Source organism: Lemur catta, chromosome 3 (assembly GCF_020740605.2).
Source record: "Lemur catta isolate mLemCat1 chromosome 3, mLemCat1.pri, whole genome shotgun sequence".
NCBI lineage: Eukaryota > Metazoa > Chordata > Mammalia > Primates > Lemuridae > Lemur > Lemur catta.
In genome coordinates, this window is record NC_059130.1 from 37,904,789 (window position 1) to 37,927,628 (window position 22,840).

Consider the following 22,840-nt stretch of genomic DNA (forward strand, 5'->3'; position numbering starts at 1 on the left):
GGGGACATACATCTATCTTCCCCTGGCTTCCTGTACCTTGGGGAGGGTCTATCCCTAGAGTAGCATTATGGGACATTCTCCACCTCCTCAATCCTCTGAGGTGGCAAGAATAACCGAATCTGATGGTGAGTTAGGGAGAAGGACTGGGCGTGAGCAGCTCAGCCCCTTCTGGGCTCTACTTTCCAATTTGTAAACCTGCAGATCTCCTGGCCTGGTCCTTGGGGATGTCTGCACAGGCAGATCTGATTAATTTAGAGATAAAGTATTAGCAGGTCCTCTTGGGCACAGATTTTAAACCTCATGGTCAATAATATTGGTGATATTTTGAATTCTATCTGTATGACTCCTGTATATTTCTCTCATTTGGTTTTAATCTCCAGGTGAGGAAGAAAGAGATGTTATTTATTAGCCCTCTAAAACTCCATCAACTATGTTCATTTGGGTGTATAAATTTCTGTTGCCTTTATTATGAGGCCAGCTTCCTTGCTTTATAGTTATGCCTGACATAGTAAAAGTGAGAAGCCACAAGGGAGGACATCTTCCTTGGCCCTATCCCTTTACTTAATTAACTTTTAAAATTCCTCCAGAAAATATGGGAAAAAAGGAAGTGTCCATTTCCCGCTTATTGAATGCGGTTGTGGGTAACTCTACCCGTCCTGTGGAAAAGATGGTGATTTTCTCATGATGGGTTATTTTTAGAATTGAGGGAAAGAAACAAATTTTGCTGTGATTCTTATTTCCCCTGTATTAGTAATATTAATGTAAGCTCCTAAAGGGCAGGATCATGCTGTTCAATGTAGTTGCACCTTCTTTCACTGCAGGGTGCGCTGCTCTTTCTCTTTGTCTCCTCACTCGGGCTCAGGCGTGGCTGTTGGAGAACCTTAAGTGAGGTATTCTGGAGGGAGGCCAAAGGATGTCCACCCCTGAGGGCCAGTGTTGCAGTTGAACTCTGGGAAGAGTCGCTTGTCTTTCTGTCTCTGGGAGCCCTTCCAACACTAGGAGGACGGAGGACTCAGCCCACCTTGGAGCCGGAGAGAACAGGACCCTCACTCGGGATGGATATAGACCTCCCCCTGGCAGGATACATGTGTATGTTTGCGAAGAGGGTGTTCCACCCACACCGAGCTCCCTAGCATCCGCGGGTTCTGACCTGGGCCCTCTGTAGTTGGGATCTCCAGGCTCTCAGCAAGCCCACAGAGGAGAAGTTCACACTAGCTTCTCCCACTGAATCCCTGAAACTCCCCCCAAATTCACCCTGGTGTGTATAGGCACTGACGGCCACTTTCTTTAGGAAATAGAGATTAGGTGGAAATGGAAGTGCAGGGGGAGCAGCATGTGGTCAACAAGCCACTATCTTTCCAGAATCCTCTTGATTCCATCCTATCTGGACTAGACACCATCCTTATCTGCCCACAAGAAGCAACTATCACCTGCATGGTTTGTAGAAATCAACTTGGAAGCCCCAGGGCACTTGAGAGTATGTTTGGCCCTGGTGGGGGGCTGGGGGAAAATTCAGGCCCTCCTTCAAGGGCTGATTTGAATTGCTATGCAATATAATCAGACCCTCTCTTTCTTAACATGGTAATTTGTTCAGGCTTCTCCCTGGCCTTGTGGCCTTGGGAATCCCTTCTTACTGAGTCCACTCTAATTTCCCTCTGGGCTTTCTCTACCCAGCTCTGCACTTCTGGGTTCCTTGCCTCTGATCCTTCTGGTCTCTGGACTTGAGTTTGAATCTCATCTTTTCCTGGGCTCTGTGTTTTTGCCCCTCTAGATTTTGTCTCTGGTAGGAGCGCCCTCTGTAGAACCCAGTCCCAGCCTTGGGCTCATGGGTGGGGACCTGGCTGGGGCCAGCTGTGCCTTCTCTGGATAGTGGAATTCAAATAGGAGCCCTGACATCAAGTATGACAGAACCTGGAAGCTGACTCAGGGGGCTTTTTCCTGAATAGTAAGTTGTCCTTCCTCATTGGCACGCCTGGAATGGAGTGGCCACATGCTGTGACCACACACCCAGAGCAGGTTTTGTGATGATGGGTTTTAGACACCCCAGGGTGTCTCCAGTATTTTTGCAGCTTTCATGAAGTTCACATATACTTCTTAAAACAAAGTGAATTTTACTTTTATTTTGAGAACAGAACAATGAGTTGTAAAACAGAATGAGCAAGAAAAAAAGTGAGATCATCAAACAAACTGGAGACAACTTCTGTAAGTTTCCTTTTTGTCCTGCTGCCCTTGTGTATATACATGCAAAAATCAGGCCAAAAGAGGCTTAAATAGGGGAAAGGATTTTAATTGTAGACAAGCCTTGACTCTTGATGTTTTATTTTCTCCTTCCTCAAATATCAAAACCAGACTCTTTGCTCTGGCTGTTTAATTCCTGTTTCTAGGACACAGAAGGGAACCCAGAGTTTTATAACCATAAGAAAATTAGAAGGGATTTGATTCAAAACCCTTATTTTATACACGAGGTAACTAAGGACCAAATTAGTGAGGCGAGTCAGCCAAGGCCACACAGTGAGTTGGTGGCCGGTGTGGAACCTGACACCAATCACTTGACTACTCAGCTGGTTCTCTGTCCGGTAGCCTTCACTGCCAAGGCAGGGAAAGGGGGCCACAGAAGTGGGAGAAGTGGGGTCTCTGTTCCCACTTTCAGCTTGACACCACGGAGGCTGCTGAGTGGAGGCTGAAAGACAGGAGAATGCCAGGGATTTGCTAAAGTACAGCATGGTGCTTTTAAATGTCAAGCTTAGGTCGGTTTGTTGAGAAAAATGCAGAATCCATATCTAGGTGTTCATTAGATTCCTTTAAATTTTTGCAATATAAGGTGTGTAAGTCATGTATTTAAAACAGTTTCCAAAAACCTCAAAGAAGCAGTTATGAAATATTTTGTTTTACTGGCAATTGGACAAAAAATAATTGGGCATTAAATCAAAGAAATGGGGAAAAGGGAGCTGTAAATCAAGGGAAATGGTGGAAAATTAGGTCTTAGTGGAGAGAAATGTGTACATATGAACTGCCTGATGTTTCAGGGAAAGAAATATGGTCCTGTAAATCTCCTCTTTAACCCTTTAAACTCGAAGGCTAAGTTGTGCTTGTCTGACTGCCCATGTCTGGGGGGACGGCCACTCGTCAGGGGGAGAATTGGCTTCTCCCTGTCCCGCATTGTCAGAAATGCAGTGTGATGGCTTAAACGTGGCTCCTGTTTTAAACAGTGGTTTGAGATCCATGCTGTGACCATATTCCAAGGACTAGCACAACATCCTCATTTCTCTTGCCTCTGACTGGGCAGTGGGTGACTTCAGTCTGATGACAGCATACAGCAAGGGAGAAGGGGACATGGAGCCCTTCACTAGGGCCCTGCTGACGTGCCACCTGGCTTCATTAAATCACACTGAAAGAAAGCCTGCCTTATTATCTGTCTGCTATGTACATAATTCCTATAAATTATAAATTAAAAAATAAATAATAAACACCTTTTTAATTGCATAGTCTCTTTTTCTCTTGTCAATTAAAGTGAACTTGCAAAGCTGCTTAACACAAAAAGCTACACAGACATCAACTCTTGTTAGATGTGGTACAAGCTCTTACACTGATTTTCCCATAGCTGCAAGGATTAAGCACAGATAATCATCACAAAAGGATCACACCCATATAAATAATATAAAAATAGCAAAATGCCCAAAGTAGAACTACTGAGAATGAAGAAAAATCACTGAAAAATGAATAGCTCTGTGTTACCTCTCAGGAAGCGAAGGAGAGAAAGGAGAGAATCAACTCGTGCTTTGCAAGAACCCAGATCTTGCCTGCTGGATAAGGGGTTGGACCAGGCAAGGGGTCAAGTGACTGGCTCCAGATGTAGACAGGCTTTTGATACCTTATCCTCCACGATTTTGTCAGAGAGTGGCCTGTAGCTCATATTGCCTGAATGGGAACCAGGTCATTACATCTTCACAGAGATGATGTGAATGGTGCTGGAAGAAATGACTGGGAGCCTCAAGTGAGGGTTCAGGTTACACACAAAGATGAACTTCTTTTAGTGAAAGCCAAACTTGATGACTGAGGAAAGCAGGAGTCTGTTTGCCTAGAAATCGTAAAAATGAAAATCAGTCCTCCCAAATGACTTAGGCTGCATGTAGGGTGGGGGTGGGGGTGAGAGAGCATCTCTGACTTCCCCTTCTCCTGGGTTCTGTTGCATCCTATCATTCTGGGGCATGCAGTGGCACTTAGACCAAGACCACAAACAGAGGTATTAGAGACACAGCTGTGAAACCACCCATGGGTGGTATTCTGTGGGCAGGATGTGGCAAATAAAACACACATGGTCGTCTGTGATGTGCTGGTTGTGATAAGGGGAGGGTAGGCATGATGAGTCTGCAGGGAGGCAGAGCGAGCAGTCATGATGGGGCTCAGCAGTGTGGCTGTGACCCTGTGACTGCAGGGTGGCCTGTGTCCAATGTTGGGAGCAGCATGAGGCCTGACAGGTGCGGGCTGGAGCCTACCCTCCCAGAGATTCCCATGAAATGCCAAGGAAGAGCTTCACTCGCCCGCATCCTCTGGCTGAGACTGCCTGCGGCTGCAGTTGCCCGCAAGCCTGGGGCAGGGGCACGTTACACACTCCAGCTCTAGGCTTGCTGAGTGCGCTCAGATGAAGGCTCTGCATTTGGACCACGTAGCAGATTATTCTTCTGGTCTTCTTGAGTGGCACACACAAGGAACCAGTAAGCATGTGTGGCAGAGAAAATGTACGAGAGGACATAACAAAGTTTGTGGAAAAGTGGAATTAAAAGATAAAACTAAAAAATATAAACTTTATTTCTCAAAATAAGCCCCATCAAGGTCCAGACACTTTTGCAAGCCATGACGCCAGCCATTTAGTCCATCTAAAGAACTGAGAGTCCTGGGAATTTAACTGTGTTGATGTAGTGTTTTTTACATTATTAACTGAAGAAAAATGGGTGCCCTTTACAGACTTTCAAGATTAGGAAACAAAAGGAGTCAGAATGAGTCAAATAGGGTCTGTAAGGTGGATGCCTAATGATTTCCTACAGAAACTCTCGCAAAATTGCCCGTTTGATGAGAGCAAGAATGAGCAGGAGCATTGTGGTGGAGAAGGACTCTCTGATGGAGCTTTCCCTGGCATTCTTCTGCTAAATCTTTGGCTAACTTCCTCAAAACACTCTCATAATAACCAGATGTAATTATTTGGCTCTCCAGAAAATCAACAAGCAAAATGCCTTGAGCATCCCAAAAAACAGTTGCCGCGACATTTGCCCTTGACTGGTCTACTTTTGCTTTGACTGGACCACTTTCGCTTCCTGGTAGGCAGTCCTTTGCTTGCGTTTTGTCTTTAGGATCATACTGGTAAAGCCATGTTTCACCTGCTATTACAATTCTTTGAAGAAATGTTTCAGGGTCTTGTCCCACTTGTTGAAAATTTCTGTTGAAAGCTCTGCTTTGGGTGGTAGAATGGTGAAATCATTGATGCTTAATGAAGCTTATGGGGCCAATGACCTGAAGAAATAAGTAGTTTACAAATGGGTAACTCACTGTTTACAGCTGATCTGGGTGCAATGAAAATTTTGGCACCAACCAAGTGGAAAGTTTGTTCAACTTTAATTTCTCAGTCAGAACTGTGTAAGCAGAACCAATTGGGATGTCTAAGGTGTTGGCTGTTGTTTCTGCTGTTAATCATTGGCCCTCTTCAATTAGGATACAAATAAAATTAATTTTGTCCTTGCAAATTGATATGGATAATTTGCTGCTGTGGGCTTCACCTTCTTAAAACGAGTTATCCATTTGTAAACTACTGATTTCTTTGGGTCATTGTCCCCATCAGCTTCATTAAGCATCAATGATTTCACCATTCTTTCACCCAAACTTCGCCATAAATTTGCTGTTTGTTCTTGCTTCAATTTTAGCAGAATTCATGTTGCTCTCCTAGGGACTCTTTTCAAACTGACGTCTTATGCTTCTTAGTGCCTCAAACTAGACTCTGTTCAGACATGCTATAACAAACTAATATGAGTTTACTTTGGTGCAAAAAAATTGAAATCCATGCAGTTTTTCACAATATGCATTTTCCTTGAACTTGCTGAAGAATCCTCCTCATATTTGTCTTTCCAGTGTAACTTGAAGCATTCGTGAAGGGGTGGGAGTTTGAATTCATTCTTGAAGCAAGAAAGACATTTGCTCTGGGAATAGGACCTGCAACCAAAGGGTGCTCCATATGTGGAGAATGAAGGGTGACATAATTGTGCTACCTTAGAACCAGGTGCTTGGTGCCAGGATGGACAGGGTGAAGCTTACAGAGGCCCATTTGAATACTGTACTGTCAGTATTTGAGGCTGTCATTTGTTATTTCCCCTGTGGGGAGTAAAATAAAATGGAGGTTAGATGGATCTCAGCAGGCTAAATATATTGAGGTCTGAAATGCTTCTCTTTAGATCATTGATGAGAACTGTGTTTCTACTCAGTCTGAATTGACTCAGCATTTAAGTTTACAGAGCTGTCGGCTCAGCATCTTTCACTGACACTTGAAAGTTAAAGTTTAAAAAGGACAAGGCTTTGCCCCTGCATCCCGATTCCATACACTGGTAAGGTCGTTCTTCACCTGCAGCCTGTGTTGGGTGCTCCCTGCTGCACTGGCTGGGGCTGAGCCCCAGGGTACCTGGCAGGGTGCCCCATGACCACTCTGTGCTCCAGGAAGCCAAGACAGGGCAGCTCTAGCTGTTCTGTGTGTTGCTTTCCATTTTAACCTTCTGGTAGATCTTCTTTTTCTCCTTCAAATCTCCTGGTTTGCTTTGCTTTGGGATTGTGTGGCTGTCAGTCCTGAAAATGGCAAGACAGGGCGTCTGGGCTAATGAACAGCTCCAGGAAGATAATTAATGCTCTGCCAGCTTCCTTGCAGCCTTTTCCACCTCACCACGACACTCCCTGTAACATCTGTGCTTCCCAGCAGCTGAGCTGTAAAACACCCTTCCCTGCTCTTCACAAAACAACTGTCAGACAGGCCAGCACCCACATTAAGGGCAAAACTTACAAAACACTACAAAAGATGGGCTGTGTTATTACCAGTCAAGGATGTTGAGTCTTTCCATGAGAGAGGACCGCAGAGAACTTGGCTCGGATGTTCCTAGTGGAGACACATGAAGCCTCAGGTTTAGCAAAATGCTGTTTATTTTGAGCATCTGGGTACAGATGGGTGGAGGTCGAAAAAAGCATCCACCCCAGGAAGGGGAGAGGGGTGGGTTTTATAGAGGGTTTTTCCAGGGGCAGTAAGTAAGTGGGCCAGAAGAGCCACTTGTAATAAATTCTTTTTAAACAACCAGCTCCTAGAATCCCTGCCCTAGTCACATCCATCCTGCAGCTCCGGCTTAGTCCTTACCAGGAGAGATAGGGAGGGATATACTTCATCCCTATCAGGGAGGAAAAGGAATGCAAGCTCCCCTCTTGCATTCCATTCCTTTCCCTCCCCAGGGGTCTGGCAAAGGCTACTGGCCTAATACTAGTGTGTTGTGCTTGGGGAGGAGTGGGGAGGGTGTAGACAAGCAAAGCAGCGAGGGAGCTGCTTCAAGTCCTTTCTTTCAGGGCAGGTTGCTTTTGAACAGAACCAGAAGTGTTTTCACAGTTGCCAGTGGGGAGGGCAGGATGATCCCAGATTTCTTACTGTCTCATCTAGTGGCAATATTCGAAAGGATAAACCCAATAGCACGGGACCCGTGCAGAGGCGACGTTTGTTGTGAGTACAACTGTTCCAGCATGTGTCCTGGCTGCATATCAGACCTGTTCTCACATTCTCTCATGATCCCTCCACAGCTGCAAACTGAATAACATTTATCGAGTACCTGCTTTATGCCAGAAGTGGTTCTAGGTGCTTTTAATAATTTGCGCAGGAAGGGCATAACTAAGCTTGCTTTAATAGTAATGTTCATTTTTTTTGGTTCATGAAAGCTAATTTGTATGTGCTGGACTTTAGCCCCACCTGCATTTGCAACTTCTCAGCCTCTGTTAGGTCTTGCCCACCCCACCCCCACCCCGGATCCCATATTTCTGGGCATCCGGGCCAGCCTCCTGACGGTGAGTGTCTTTTCCCCACAGGCACTTGGGGGAGGCGCCCTGCTGCTGCCTTCCTGCCTACGGTGCTGCCTTCCAACCATGCTCCCCTCTGCAAACTCTCCTGACATTACTATGCTAGGAAAGTGCATCAGGGTTGTACTTTGTCCTCTGCGTCCCGGTGCAGCACTGCTGTGCCTTGGGTGCCACAAATATTCCTGTGAAAACAGCTCCTCCACGTCTGCTTTGGCCCCTGCAGAGCTCCAGTGGAAATCGTGCACACAGGGTCCTCTTGGTTTTCTTACTTCCCTTATCTCTCCACTGCCACTTTCTCCACGTAGACATCGTTCCCAGTGATTTGCACCTGGCAAGTGTGGTGGGGGTGTCACTGTCCCCACATAGGCCCTTTCAGGCCTTGGTCAAGATCACCCAGCATCAAGTAGTTAAACTGATGTCAAGTCTCAAATTGCCTTGCCCAGGGGACATTTACTGGTGTTAAGGGAGAAATAATGTGTCATTATGCAAATGTGGTCCAAATAGGTTTGAATCTGAGCAGGAAAATACTCTTTTACCAAACAGATTAAAACTACCCTTGCCCGGAGGAATACTAAGCCTTTCCAGAGAATCTGCTCACAGACCATGAGCTTAGGATGGGGGTTTAGTGCCTTAGATGCAGAGGCACAGCCAGTATTTTGCAGAGCTCAGAAGAGTAGCACCTTCCCAGAAACTGAGAGTCGGTTCTTAAAACTCAATCGCATTCCAGCCCCCACCTGGCCGTAAAGACAAAGCCGGGTGGAACCTGCTGAGGAAGGTCCAGGCCGGCCCAGGGCTTGTGCTTGTGTAAGGTTCATCGTTGGCTCTTCAGAGAGGCACAGGAGAGGAACATCCAAGTCACTGCCTCTCCAGAGTGTGTCTTCAGTTTTCACTAAGTCCTTTTTCTTAAGCCTCCATAAATTCCCAAGGTAAAAAACTCTTTAAATATTATAAAACTATAGATACGTGGCCAGAGAGGATATTTCCTGATTCATAGAATTTAGCCTCTGATGATTAGAGTTAGCAAAACCACAACTTATTAAAGAGGTTTAATTGTCTCTGAATGTGCCAAGTATCCCCCTTCCTTATCTACTTTAACTTTCTTCCTTCATCTATGAATTCCACTCAACTTGAGCCTGGCTTGTGAGGTCTTTATGATAAATGGCCCAGAGGAAAGTGGAATAAAAGGCAAGTCTCGGCCCTCAAGCTGCACGTGGTCAGTAGGGGACATGGGCAGGCAAGTGGCCTGCGGCGTGACAGCGGCTACACAGGAAGGCACTCGATGCAGTCTCGCTGCGGACAAGAGATCCTGAAACCAGAGTTGGCAGGAGTGGGAATGAGGAAGGCTTCAAAGTGGAGGGGACTCCAGAGCTGAGTCTTCAACGTTCAGAAGTGTGGATTCAGTAAAAGGGATTCTTGGAGGAAACAGCTTGTATAGAAGTGTGGAGGCTTAGAGAGCATGGTGTGTCTGAAGGTCTGTCGTAAATTGTTGGCTGGGGATTGAAAATGGGATGTGAGTCTACCAGGGCTGAGTTGTGAGACTTGGAAAGAAGCCATGGAGGGCCTTGTAGGTTAAGAACATCACACCGAGGACACCACAGCTTGTCCAAAAAGCAACAGGAAATCACTGGTGGATTTTAAGCCTGGGAGTGTCATGCTCAGAGTTGCTTTTTTAGAATCCTTATTCAAGCTCCAAGTTTAATAGTAGCTGTATCATTCAGTATTGGAGCTAATGTAACAGGGAATGGCCTGAAAAAAAAAATGGCAAAAATATTTTCTGTTTCTTTAAAACATCCTCCACTCTTTTTTGAGAACTAAAACCTGCACCCCTGCCTCAGGTCAGTGGGTGGGAGGGGCAGGGGGAGCCTTTTGTTGTTTGTGCTACAGGAGAAGGCCCAGCTGAGATCTGGTAAAGGAGGTCCTGGGTGGAGGTCACAAGATTGTCTTCAGCGGAGATGGGACTATTAGAGTCATCAACTGCAGTTGAACAGTAATTGCCTGAAGCTGAGAACCCATCCTTTAAAAGCTCTGTATTTCTGCTTATTATGAGGACGATGGCATTTCAGACAGGAGTCTCTATCCTTCTTTTTCTGGCAAAGAGATAAAATGTCTCTTTCCTTCCTTCTCAAACCACTTGTCCTTGTTCTTCTGATTCGGCCTAGTGGACAAGTGGCAGAGCTTTCGGTAACTCTAAGATAGAACTCTAACGCAGACTCAGATGAGTATGTATCTGCGTTTCCTGGTTTCTTCATGGTTTGCCAAAAAGCACAGAAGACAAACCCTGTCCCATTCTTTGGAGTCCGTCAATGGACTCCTACTTATCTTATGTGATTGGCATCTGAGGGTTTTGGCTGACCAGTGCTGTGCTCACATGTTCAGACCAGCTCCAGCGTGGAGAGCTTTTGATGTGCCCGTTTTTGACAAAGTGAGTGATTGAAGAGCCTCAATTGTTTGTTCCTAGAGAGCTGTTTTGGTCTCGGCAGAAGACATTATGTTGACATGGACTGAAGTCACTGCTGCTATGAGTGAGAAGGTAAGTCAGCAGCTAGTTGGCGTAAGGCAGCTTCACTGGCCTTAAGCCGGTCAAGTCATACTGTTTTCGGCCTTACGGATTTCAAGAGTTTTATTATCTAGCACATTGTAATTTGGACAGAAACAATACTTTTTCCACACTGTGTTATTTCTGGAAATTTGATGTATTCCACCATTGCTCTACCTGCCTGGAAGATGTTTTTCTAAAGTCAGGCAGAAGAAAACCTGCACTGGCTGCTGGAAAGTGGATGCCTGCTATTCACAGTGCAATTACCATGACAAGTATTTCTAATTGCCACTTCCCTTCCTCCAAACTCTCCTTTTCTTCAGACATAGAGAATTTCTGGTAATCTTGGGTTATTATCACACTGAGCTGCTAACCTGAGTCTTGACGCTCCTCCCAGAGACCCATGTCAGAAATAATTACAGCTGAGGAGAGGTGATTCTTTCCCCATTATTAGCAGTTGCGGGTGTTGGTATCTAGCATTGATTAGCAATTTGGAACAACGCATTCCTTGGGCTCCTCGTGGTTTCTTCTGTGCCTTGGAGGACAGAGCACATTGTGCTTCATTCTGGCCTCCCTTTGCCTTTGTGTGTTTTGAAAAGTTTCCTTTCATGCTCCGGTGATTTATTTACTTCTAATGTTATTTTCTCCTCTCCCTCGTTTTTCAAACCATTTGCTGGTTCTGTTGGTGAAATAGAGAGAATTCACCTCTTGGAATTGGATACGGTGTGTGGTTGTGGGAGTTCCGAGAACTGAGACAGGACCATTTAGCACCCAGCAACTCAGGCCTCTGCCAGCAGGAGTGGGAGGGACAGGGAGAGAGCAGGCTGGTTTGAGTAGGAGGAGGGAGAGGCAGGGGTTGCTGCTTGCCCAGACGCCTGCTTCCAAGAAGCCCACCTCTTTTCTCTTAGACAATCCCCTTAGCCTGCTCTTTAGCCACGGGCCTGGGGTTGCCACATGGTGGGATTGGGGAGTTAACTTTATAACCGTAGCTCTGGAAGGGGCCTGCTCAGCTGTTGTTTCTGCCCACTGTCCACGGGGAGTGTGAAGGCACATACTCTGCTGCACAGCTCATGGCTGAATGTCACCCCTGCTCTGAAGAGGCGCTCTTGCAGGTGGTTGTATTAATAAAGTCAAAGGAACTCTAGGAAGCGGATATGAACATAGGGAAACTCCTCATTAGGATTCTAAGTCTTATTTATTTATTGAATTAGTTGAGCAGGAAAATGTCAGCAAATAAGATACTTTCTTTCCTGCTCTGTTTATTCTTCTTAAGATTCTATCAAAGCCAGAAGCTAGTCCCCCCGTACGCTCCAGGCATTTCTGTGTTGTGCCGGGGTTACTGTACCTTATTGAGACTCTTCCACACTTTGTCCTTGTGTAGATGCAACTCTGAGTCTGGACTCTTTGAAAAGGCAACTGTCCTAGAGTCCCCTTGATAACTGGATTTTCTGTAGCATGGGATTGGGTGGAAACTGAAGTCCAGGATCTCAGTGTAACAGCTTTATGTGACATACAGTTTATTTTTTCATTTATTCATCCACTCAATAAATATGTATTAAAATACTTCACCATACCTGGTGATACTTTAGCATTATAATATTATCGATAATCTGCTATGTTCCAGGGGCTTGCAGATACACATTATTGGAGTGGCTGTGTCATACAGGGGTTATCAATATGGGCTTGGAATTCAGGTCTGGAGTCTCAGTCCTGACAGATAGTACATGTGTGACTTTGGACATGTCTACCAACTTCTGCAAGCCTCAACGCACTTTTGTGTGAGATGAGGATTATATTCATTCTTGTCTGGCAGAGTTGTTGATGGAAATAAATGACTTAATGTATATTAAGTGCTTGCACATCACCACATCATAAATTTACATGATCTGTTCTCATTTTTTAATTTAATCTTCACAATGACCCTGAAAAATAGGTATGATTGTATCACCATTCTATATAGAGAATGCAATGTTACAGATTTTGGAGAATTTACGTCTCAGATTTTAGAACTTTAAGTCACTATAGCCACCTTACTGTTTTATAGGTGAAGCAACTGAGCGGCAGAGAGGTCGTGAACAGGACCACAACCCAGGCCTCCCGATTTTCAGGCCAGGTCTCTTTTGTTACTCAGCGATTCCCCTCACTGACATTGCAATCTGCAGCCATCTAGAAGGATGCTCTTCAAACTGTCTGTAAATGCCTATCACCTAGTGATGACAGAATCAGCCCTCCCTTATTTGAAGGTTGATTACACCGTTCATATTATCCGGACCATTTTTGTCTACTCTCTTCCTGCACGTGGGGCCTTTCCAGCCTCATTAACACCTGTACCAGCAAGGAAAGGTAAAAGGGAAGGAGATTCAAGCTACTCAGTTCTGCTCCTTATTAGTAGCTCTATTGAAAAGATTTGGTGGATGGGGAGGCTAGATTTCAGCTACAATGTTTTTATTTTATTATTATTATTATTATTATTATTATTATTTTTACTATAGCCATGGGTTTAAATAAGCTGGGCGACCTTCCCTGCTGTTACTATGGGTAAATGAGTCAATTGTCTAGCCTTTGGGACCCGTGGCCACAGGGACCCCCTGCTTGCCCAGCCAGCTCCTCTGGCCCCTCTGGCTCTCTGCCTTTCCTGCTTATGCCCCGTTACAGACCCTCCACTGGGAGCTCCTCATTTCACATTGGAGACAGGATGTTCTCCAAGGTCACTGAGCCCTTGGCCATGTACGTTAGGGCTAGCAGGCTGCACAGGTGAAAGGAGCCCAAAATCTGTGCACCACAATAGCCCTGGGCCAATGTGAATTAGAAAAATACAAAGCTGGAAATCAAAACATGTCAGACATTTCCTTTCATTATTGTTATATTTTAAAAGCTAGTTCTCTTTCTGGCTAGACCACATTCTCCTTGAAGAGTGCAAGCTTTCTTCTGTCTAAGGTCCTTGAGGCTTCTCTGCTGCTTGTTGTTTTGTCTGCATTTGGCCATGGCCTGTGCCGCTGTTGGCAGAGGTGGCCTTGCCACTGCGCTACTGTTGACCCTGTCAAGTGGACTTCCTTCTGTTGGCTCTTTATCGTGGGGTGTCAGCAGAATACAGTCCCCAAATCATTGTGCTCTTTTGGCCTATTCTACTTCTTAAGTCCTCTGCCCTGTTTGTCATAGATCTTGGACACTTCCTTTTGTCTTTTATTACCTAACGCCTTGCTCCTGTGGCTTGACTGCCAGTAACCAAGTATGGGCTGAATTTTGATGGTGGATGTGATATTGGGCAGCCACTTGGGAACTGGGGATGGCAGCTCTGCCAAATGGCCTCTACTTTCTCATCTGTGAAAGTATGGGGCTGTTCTAAATGACATCTGTTGTCCCTTTCAGCACTAACTTTCTATGATTCTGTAAATACTTGTTTTAGCAAGTCCCTCTTTGGGTTCGTAGAACCAAACCACTCTGTATGGGCAAGAAATCAGGCAACAGTATGTAGTTTAATGTCTTCATTAATCATAATTTCAAATTCTCCATCTCTTTTTTTCCTTCATAGAATATTTTGTTCAAAGTTTTAGCAATATTGTGAGAAGATGTGGGATAGCTATTATTCTAAATCCAAGGCATTAGTACTAAAATGTTAAGATTTCTCTAATGCAACAAGAGAGTAGCTTATATATTTTTAGAAGCTCAATGTAATGATCCTCCAGAATTTAGGGACACTCTTCATGCTGTATGCTTAGAGTTAGAAATAACTGTTTTTGTTTTTTTTTTTTTTGAGACAGAGTGTCACTTTGTTGCCCTGGCTAGAGTGAGTGCCGTGGCGTCAGCCTAGCTCACAGCAACCTCAAACTCCTGGGCTTAAGCAATCCTACTGCCTCAGCCTCCCGAGTAGCTGGGACTACAGGCATGCGCCACCATGCCCGGCTAATTTTTTCTATATATATTTTAGTTGGCCAGATAATTTCTTTCTATTTTTTAGTAGAGACGAGGGTCTCACTCTTGCTCAGGCTGGTCTCGAACTCCTGACCTCGAGCGATCCACCCGCCTCGGCCTCCCAGAGTGCTAGGATTACAGGCGTGAGCCACCACGCCCGGCCAATAACTGTTTTTGGAATGACATTTTTTTAAATGAAATGCTTAAAAGGTTTTAGTAAAATTAAAATGATTTTTTTCATAAGTAGGAAGATCAAACTCAGGAAATGTGATGTGCTGGAGGAGAAAGTGTAGTCGACTAGCATCAGGGGTTCTGGGTTCAAGTCATAGCTCTGTTACAACTGGACCATAAGCCCTTGGAGGACAGGGCTCTGTCCCCCAACCGCCAGCTTAGCACCTGGACTGAACCCTTGGGGCCTGAGGTACTTCATAAACATCATAAACATTTAATAATAAATAAAATAAGCAAAATAAATAAATAACTGGGTGACCTTGGGAACTTTCCTGTATCTTATTTTATTAACTCAGAAAATTTAGAGCTAGGCTCTGGGTGACACACAGGACAAAAAGTGTCTCTGCTTTTGAGGAGTAGGTAGAGTAAGAAGAGGTAACATCCCCCTTAACCTACTTACGAGGCTATCTAAGGAACAGAGGCAACTGGGCCTTACTGTTACTATCGGCCACACATAAGGATGCAGAGACGCTCCAGGCATCTCAACTCCTGTTGTCCACAAGCTGCTGGGATGATCCTTCCAGCAGGGGTTTCCCTTCTTCACCTCCCTTTATTTCTACATTGCTATCCTCGCCTCCCAACACGGAGAATTCATCCTGCTGAAAAGGCCTGAGACTTCATTTCTTTGGAAATCCTCTGTAAACAACTGAGACTGGGGTAAAAGACTCTGTAGTGATAAGGACTACTTAAGACACTTCTGTGAACACAGCTGGCATCAGTGGGGATACCTTAACCTGGCAGGTTCTGATAGGCATCCTCATTTTCTCCTGCCCCACCCCATCCCCTTTAAAAAAATGTGAATTCTTTTATTTCATTTGGCATGCACCCCCCACCCCTGCTCCCACCAGGATTTGGGAATGAATAGCATTTTTAATAACTTGAGAAAGAGAGAATTTGGGAGCAAGGAGATGAGGGAGGTTGGTTGGTAGCCAGAGCTGGAGCTTTTGTATTTGAGCTTGGGGAGAGAAAAAGAAGAGAAGCAGGGCTGTAATTTAGGGGTAAGAAAGGGAGATGTGGCCCAGGGCTTAGCACCTGCTGGGTCTCGTGTGCTGGGAGGGGGAACCTGAAGTCAGTGCCCTCTGTATTGGGGAAGGAGGTTGAAGATCCTCTGATGAGCAGCGAGGATCCTTCTAGGAGCTATGGAACCACCTACTCTATAAACACCTGCAGCTTTTCCCATCAGATGCATTTAAGTTGCTCTGCATCTCAAGAACCATAAATGTACTGGAAAAAAGAAGTTAACAAACAGGTCCCTCTCTTCAATTCTGGGAGACAGCCATGCTATATAAGCTTAATAAATATATTTTAAACTCTGCTGGGTTTCTGATTACAACAGTCATGCTTGTTCATTGTTGAAAATATGAAAAAGCATCAAGAAGAAAATAAAAATCACCTAGAACTCCCTTTCCCAGAGATGGCCACTGTTAACATTCTGATATGTAGCTTTTCCATTCACACACACATGTTTCTAACAAATAGGATTATAATACCTACATAATAATATTAATAATTTTGTAACTTGCTTTTTTTAAACTTAACAAAAAATTCTGGACATTTCTGTTATGCCCTTAAATATTTGCCTTCCACATGATGTTAAGGGGTGCCGCTCACTCTTGGCTGGTTCCTCATAGCTCCTGCTGCAGCCGAGAAGCTTGGGGAGGATATTTGCTCTTCACCTGGAAGGCATCTCTGGTCTCTGCCTCCCTCTGCTTTGCTGCATCTCTGAGAATGAAGGGTCCATCCTCCTCGCCAAGGCTAATGCTTCAGCCCTTGCCCTCGACCTCACTCCGTCAAGACCCTTGCTCGCCTTTGCCTTCCGTCCCTGGGCTTTCCTGTCCATGTTCACGTCCCTAGTACAGGCCCTAGTTCTTTTCGCTTAGTGGACTGTCATAGGAACATCCTTCCTTATCTTCTCCCCTCCTATGTCTCTCCTCCATCCAATATTTTACACATCATTGATATATTAATCTTATTTACTTCCTTCTCTGTTCAAAAGCATTTAGCATCTCTCCATCGTCTACCACGTCAAGCCCAGGAACCCTAGGCTGGAATACTGGGCCTTTTGCAATATGGCCTCATTTTCCATACACAGGAGGAAAATTTTATCTTTTTCTTTCTTTCTTCCCACCAAATCTAGTTGACCACAACCTCCTATGGACTCCACCCTGTGGTTACCTTGCAGGCTCATCCTCCTTCTCCCTGACCCCTTTGCTCCTGCTTTGGCTCACACCCTCTTTATTGCTTATCTGAATTCCTACAAGGATTTCGTCCCTGGCTTTCCTGCCTCCACACCTCATCCTCTTCATTACTCTTCATGATGCATGTAAAATGATTTTCTAAAATTAAATATGACCATTGTACTTTTCCTTAAAACATTTAATGGCTCCCCAGAGCATTTGGAAAAGTCCTAATTTCTTAGCACAACCTAAAGGCTCTTCCTGATGTGGGCCTGCCTTGTGTCCCCTTGTCACCTCTGTGATGCTGAGCTGGAGCCACACCGAATGCCTCAGAAGTGCGCTCCTATCTGTGCGTGCTGCCTCCCTCCCCCACATCATCCCCACCTGCCCTCCCCGAGAACCCGCCCCCACCTGGGTTAAATGCCCACCTTAATCTTCCACAGCCCCTTGTCCTGGCTCCAACCATGCTGCATGGTAAGTGCCCTTTCACCTGTCTGTGAAATAAGGAGCCTTGGCATCCTTGGGGAAAGAGATAGTATTGTACTTGTCTTAGCATTTCCCTAACATCCAGTACAGGGTGCACATCAGGTTTATTAAGTAATTTCCTGTGCATAATGAATGAATAAATATCTCAATATTATATAATAATGTTTCAGGGATTCAGATGCTGAGAGAAGGGGCGGTAGATGATTACTGTCCCTTGTTGGCAATCAGGCAAGAGAAGTTAGGCAAATAGTTGCATCTAACAAGCAATTCCCATGGTTGCGCTAAGTCTTCATCCTTCTGTAAGTGCTTGGGGCAACTTGTACATCTTCTTTTCCTGGGCTGTTTATACTCAGGGTCACTTTAGGTGGCTGTGTGTGCGTTGTGGCTGAGGCACTGGCCATGTCTCTGATGGCAGACCTCAGAAAGGAGGCCCATACCTGAGAGCCCGGATGGAGTCATGACTATCCCAGGGCCACTTTGACTTTGGCCCATGATTTGGTATCGGTGGCAATGGCAGTGATGATGATGGTGATGATGGGAAAACACAAAAGAGTTTTTATTTGTGTCAAGCCCAGGCTGGGGCTGTGAATGTGTCGTTATTCTGTAATGGTCACAAGGCACATCCCTTGTCTGTGATGAGCTTGACGTGTTTCTGGTCCAGGTCACTAAACACTATTACAGCTGCCTGCTAAGGGCCCCCCTGCTCTCATTCCAGGCTTACTCCCTGGGAACATTCAGATCACATCACCCCTGCTTTTTAAGGCCCTCCGGCGGCTTCCTGTCACATTTAGATGTGAGGTCTTTATAATGGTCTATGAGGTTGTGCCTCGCTCTGGCTCCTGCCTACCACCCCAGACTCTTCTTGCCCCTTTCCCCCTCATTCACCCCATTTCAGCACCCCTAGCTTTTTTGTTTGTTTCCCACTGTAGCCTCTCCTCTGCCTGGAACACTGTCCCCGTGCTCTTTGCATGACCAACTGCTTCTCTTGCTTCGGGTCTTAGGTTGGCACAACCCGGCCACGCTTGCTTGCGGGGCCCCCCACTGCGCTCTGCCACAGCACACTCCTCATTTTCCTCACAGCGTTTCTCACCAGCTAAATGATGAATTCATCTCTTGGTTTACGTGTTTCTCGCTACTCTTCAATTCTAAGTTCCAGCACTTACCGGCTGAATAACCTTGGGCAGGTTATGTAAACAACTTTCACCCCAATGTCTTCATCTGAAAATGGAGATATTGAGAGGATTAAATGACAGAAATATATGTAAGTGCTATAATAGTACATACTGTTTAGTAAATGCTCAGGGAATGCTAGCTGTTATCATCACCCGGTTCCTTGAGAACAGGGCCCATGTGTGTTCTCTTTACCTGTGCCTACCATTATTGGCACATACTATACAAACTGCTGATTTTTCTTGAGAGCTATTACTGTGTCCCAGGTAACATGCTAATCACTTAACACGGGTTAATGTATTTAGGCCTCCTAGCAGAGAGGCACAGAGAGTACCCAAATTGCCCAAGACTGCACAGCTAGTTAATGGTGTACTTAGCATTTGAATCCATTCATTCTGGTTTCCGAGTCTGCGCTCTCTCTCTACTGCTTTGCCAGAGCAAGTGCAAATAAATGTTCACTGAAAATAAATGAGAAGATTCCTCCTGAATTTTCTTTCTCAAAGCATTCTGCAAGACAGCAGGCACACTGCCAGCTCTCGAGATCCATCTAGAATGCCTGGATGCCCCCATCTTGCCCCACGTGCTCGCCTCGGGAGGAAATGTGGCTTCTCTGCCCCCCTGAAGGCTGGAAACCAGGGTGGCCCTGAGGCGATGAAGGCAGAGGCCTCCCGCCTGTGTGCAGCAGGAGAGGTTGCAGCCAAATACGCTGCGTGTGCTCCTGCCTGCGTCTGCTGCCTACAAACACCCTGCTGCAAGGAATTCACTCCCGGTTGATTCTTCTTTTCTCTTCCTTGACAAAATGCAAGAACTGTGTGGGGAGGAAACCCTTTACTCTGAAAAGAGTTGTTAAGTGTGCAGCAGACCTTACTGTCCCACTGATCAACTGGGGGGCCCAAGAGCCTGTCAGTGGGGGCAGGGTCTCTGCCTAGAAGCACCCAGGCTCTGAGGCCCCAGTTTCTCTAATGGTCCTGCCGTGATCCCCCAACTGGAGGTATGAGAGGTGCTGGAGAGACAGGCTTTGCCCTGTGGCTACAGAAGACAGATGTTGTCACATACAGGCCCACATTTCCATTTCCAGTGCCTGCTTCTGCTTTTTGTACAAAGACGGTATATTGAGGGGCTGTGGGGGTTCCTTTGAGCATCCCTCCCTGTGATGAGCCCCACCTTTGAGGCCTGCCTGCGGTTGGCACACTCCTCCTCCACTTCCCTCCTTCTGCCGGCTGCGTCTCCGTCATCAGGCATTCAGGGAGTGTCTCCTAAATGAATGTATGACCCTCAGTGCCTCTCAAACCACTGGAGCAAGTCTGCCCTGCAGGGAACGGCTTTTTGTAGAGAGGAGGTGGTGTGAACAAAAGCACAGGATCAGGAAATTGTGTACGTAATCAGGAAATAGTGAGCTCATCCATTTCCATTGGTCCCAGCCCAGTGATTCCATGACACGCCCACCCCCTACACACAGGTGTGGAGGTGGGCTAGTGGCCGCAAGGCGAAAACCAGCAGCTGTCCAAGTTCCTGGCCTTTCGTTATAGGCATGTTCTAGGGAAATGACAGGGCAAAGTGCAAACACAAACTCTTTGTGGGTCAGAAGTTGAATAACCTTATTTGTTCCTATTCTAACACTATGGTTATCTTTGTCTCCTTTAAATAATATCCCATTTCCTTTCAATTTAGATTAACAGTGTGAGTTTGATTGGTTAACCACATAGGGAATATGTAGAACAGAGAACAAATGGGCTTTGATTCCCTAGTGGTTCTACCAGCTGCAGAGTTTCAAAGATTTCTTTTTAAATGCCAATTGAAGATGGAATAAAGGAAGTGTGCTGTGATGAAAGCACATGTGCAATGCAGAAAGGTGGCAAGGGAGGAATTTCTTGCAAAACGGGGCCAGAGAAGATTCTCTTTCTCAGGAGTAACTGGGTGTTAAAAAGACACATGCTTACCTAGAACCACAGTGTTTTGAAAGAGTTTGGAGATTTTTCCATGATAATTTTCCATTTCAAAAATCATATATAATATTTATAGATTGACTTCAAGTTTACAAATTTATGTGCATTATCTCACTTATCTTCGAGACAGGTGTGGCAAATAATGCCCTGTTATCAGATGAGCAAACTGATACTAAGAGAGGTCAGATTTCTTGCTTAAAGTCATGCAGGTGGTAAGTGGATGGCCAGGTTTTGAACTTTAATCCTGTAGTCTTCCTAGCACACCATAATGAGAGATTAGACTGCCAACAAGCACTGATTGTGCACTTATCTTGTTCCAGACACTGGCTAAGCACTTTCCATGGGTTAGCTCATTCAATCCTTACGCAAATCCCCCTTTCTAGATGTGTAAAGGGAGGATGTTCTCTCCAGCCTCTGCCAAAACATATACCATAGCACAGACTTCAGTTTAGCCTCAAGTCCACAAGGCTGAATCCAGCAGCTGTCCAGGTTCTTGAGGGTGTTACAGGCTCACCTTATCTCTAACAGAAGGATGAAAACAAAATGTCAGCAGCATGCAGCATGTGAGTGTGTGCATGCCTGTGTGCAGGGAATGTGTGTGCATGCCGGTATGACTGTGTGCAGGGAGTGTGAGCGTGCCTGTGTGCAGGGAGTATGTGTGTGTGCCTGTGTGCAGGGAGTGTGTGTGTGTGCCTGTGTGCAGGGAATGTGTGTGTGTGTGCCTGTGTGTAGGGAATGTGTGTGTGTGCCTGTGTGCAGGGAGTATGTGTGTGTGCCTGTGTGCAGGGAATATGTGTGTGTGTGCCTGTGTTCAGGGAGTGTGTGTGTGTGTGCCTGTGTGCAGGGAATGTGTGTGTGTGTGCCTGTGTGCAGGGAATGTGTGTGTGTGCCTGTGGGCAGGGAGTGTGTGTGTGTGCCTGTGTGCAGGGAATGTGTGTGTGTGCCTGTGGGCAGGGAGTGTGTGTGTGTGCCTGTGTGCAGGGAATATGTGTATGTGTGCCTGTGTTCAGGGAGTGTGTGTGTGTGTGCCTGTGTGCAGGGAATGTGTGTGTGTGCCTGTGGGCAGGGAGTGTGTGTGTGTGCCTGTGTGCAGGGAATGTGTGTGTGTGTGCCTGTGTGCAGGGAGTGTGTGTGTGTGCCTGTGTGCAGGGAGTGTGTGTGTGTGCCTGTGTGTAGGGAGTGTGTGTGTGCCTGTGTGCAGGGAGTATGTGTGTGTGCCTGTGTGCAGGGAATGTGTGTGTGTGTGCCTGTGTGCAGGGAGTGTGTGTGTGCCTGTGTGCAGGGAGTGTGTGTTTGCCTGTGTGCAGGGAGTGTGTGTGTGTGCCTGTGTGCAGGGAGTGTGTGTGTGCCTGTGTGTAGGGAATGTGTGTGTGCCTGTGTGCAGGGAGTGTGTGTGTGCCTGTGTGCAGGGAGTGTGTTTGTGTGCCTGTGTGTAGGGAGTCTGTGTGTGTGCCTGTGTGTAGGGAATGTTTGTGTGCCTGTGTGCAGGGAGTGTGTGTGTGCCTGTGTGCAGGGAGTGTGTTTGTGTGCCTGTGTGTAGGGAATGTGTGTGTGCCTGTGTGCAGGGAGTGTGTGTGTGCCTGTGTGCAGGGAGTGTGTGTGTGTGCCTGTGTGTAGGGAGTGTGTGTGTGTGTGTGTGTGACTGTGTGCAGGGAATGTGTGTGCGTTCCTGTGTACAGGGAATGTGTGTGTGTGCCTGTGTGCAGGGAATGTGTGTGCCTGTTTGCAGGGAGTGTGTGTGTGTGTGCCTCTGTGCAGCGAGTGTGTGTGCCTGCGTGCATGGAGTGTGTGTGTGTGCCTTGTGTAGGGAGTGTGTGTGCGTGCCTGTGTGCAGGGAGTATGTTTGTGTGCCTGTTTGCAGGGAGTGTGTGTGTGTGCCTGTGTGTAGGGAGTGTGTGTGTGTGTGCCTGTATGCAGGGAGTGTGTGTGTGTGTGCCTGTGTACAGGGAATCTGTGTGTGTTCCTGTGTGCAGGGATTGTGTGTGTCTGTTTGCAGGGAGTGTGTGTGTGTGCCTGTGTGCAGAGAGTGTGTGTGTGTGTGCCTGTATGCAGGGAATGTGTGTGTGCCTGTTTGTAGGGAGTGTGTGTGTGCGCCTGTGTGCAGGGAGTGTGTGTGTGCCTGTGTGCAGGGAATGTGTGTGTGTGTGCCTGTATGCAGGGAATGTGTGTGTGCCTGTTTGTAGGGAGTGTGTGTGTGCGCCTGTGTGCAGGGAGTGTGTGTGTGCCTGTGTGCAGGGAATGTGTATGTGTGTGCCTGTGTGCAGGGAGTGTGTATGTGTGTGCCTGTGTGCAGGGAA